Here is a 1,943-nt window from a genome sequence, read left to right on the forward strand (position 1 = left end):
AAAGTGGTAACATGAGTAAAAATTATCTTACAACAGTGAATATTCCCAGGGATAAAGAAAGATATTTCATTAATAAATGAGTCAATTGACCAAGAAAATATGACAGTCCTAAATGTGTATACATTTAAACATAGCTTGGAAACACATGAGCAAAACAGACACAAGTGAAATTAGGAACAGATAAATCCAAAATGATAGTTGGTGATTTCAACACCTCCTTTTAAATAACTGACAGAATAGGTAAGCATAATTACTTAGTAAATATAGAAGATTTAAAGAATATCAATTAGTTACTTTAATTGGTGTATGTAGATTACTATAGCCAGCAAAGGTAGACTGCACTCTGAAAGAGCACAAGGGGTATTTACTATGCTAGAAAATATACTGGGTGTAAAACAAGTCTCAACAAATTAAAATAGATTGAAACTATACAACATGAATTTTCTCCCCAAAGAAAATTATTTATTTCTCAATAACAAAGAACAGTAATTAAAAATATTGGAAAACTTCATAAATATGTATAAAGTAAGCAAACTTTTCTAAACATGCCTATGTCAAAGAACTGACAAGTTAAATTAGAAGATATTTTGTGCTCTCTTTGGCACAAAATTGGAATGATACAGAGAAGATTAGCATGGTCCCTGTGTAAGGATGAAAATGCTTTGATTACATTGTAATAAAATATTATATCAACCAAAGCAATACATGGATGAAACTCTTGCTTTTGCATTTTCATATTAAAAATAAAAAGATCAAAAATCCATCACCTAAGCTTATAGCTTAAGAGTTAAATTAAAATCCATTTATTTAGAATTAAGGACAATATAAAGAATTTTTTAAAAATAAGAATATAAAATGGATTTTTTTATTTTTAACCCTGTATTTTTAAAAATTTATCTTTAATTGGACAATAATTGCTTTAAAGTATTGTGTTGGTTTCTGTCAAACATGAACATGAACCAGCCATATGTATAACTATGTTCCCGCTCTCTTAAAATTACTTCCCACCTCCCTCACCATCCCACACTTCTAGGTTGATACAGAGATTTGGTTAGAGTTCACCAAGTCACCAAGTTCACAGCAAATTCCCATTGGCTATCTAGTTTATATATGATAATGTATGAAAAAAAAAGTGAAAATGAAGTCATTCAGTCGTGTTCGACTCTTTGGAACCCCATGGACTGTAGCCTACCAGGCTCCTCAGTCCATGGAATTTTCCAAGCAGGAGTACTGGAATGGGTTGCCACTTCCTTCTCCAGGGGGTATTCCTGACCCAGGAATCGAACCCTGGGCTCCTGCATTGCAAGCAGACGCTTTACCGTCTGAGCCACCAGGGAAGCCCATGATAATGTATGCTTCCACGTTACTCTCTCCATTCATCCCAGCCTCTCCTTCCCCTCCCAGCCTATGTCCATATGTCTGTTCTCTATGTCTGTGTCTCCATTGTTGCCCTGCAAATAATTTTATCAGAACCATCTTTCTAGAATCCACATATATGCATTAGTATATGATATTTTTCTCTTTCTGACATAATTCTCCTGTATAATAGGCTCTAGGTTCATCTACCTCATTAGAACTGACTTAAATGTGTTCAAAAAAGGAACTATTTTTAAAAGCAACTGGTTCTTACAAATAAAAATGAAATTGATAAAATTTCATAATATTTAAGGAAAATAAAGAAAGCACACGTTTTCAATAAGAACAATGAAAAGAAGGACTATATTTTCCACCATAGAAGATCTATCATTCTATTCTCATTGAAATAAACATTTATTCTTGATATTAGATTTGCCTTCCCTTCATACAATATTTCTATCATAACTATCTTCTGTGATTTTTTTTAGAATGCTTTATCCATCATCATGCTATCCCACACAGTACTGTTTCTGATACAGTAACTCAATTAAATGTGTCATTTCCATAAAATTACTGGTCTAATTATG

The 1,943-nt window shown here is 32.4% G+C and overlaps 1 non-coding gene across 1 annotated transcript; it reads left to right on the plus strand.

Annotated features, from left to right (window-relative positions):
• The first annotated feature begins 580 nt into the window (after positions 1–580).
• Positions 581–686, plus strand: LOC128058160 (U6 spliceosomal RNA). The gene has a single exon (XR_008200409.1). It is a non-coding gene; the product is annotated as a U6 spliceosomal RNA (small nuclear RNA).
• The last annotated feature ends 1,257 nt before the right edge of the window (positions 687–1,943 follow it).

This window comes from Budorcas taxicolor, chromosome 1, assembly GCF_023091745.1.
Source record: "Budorcas taxicolor isolate Tak-1 chromosome 1, Takin1.1, whole genome shotgun sequence".
Lineage (NCBI taxonomy): Eukaryota > Metazoa > Chordata > Mammalia > Artiodactyla > Bovidae > Budorcas > Budorcas taxicolor.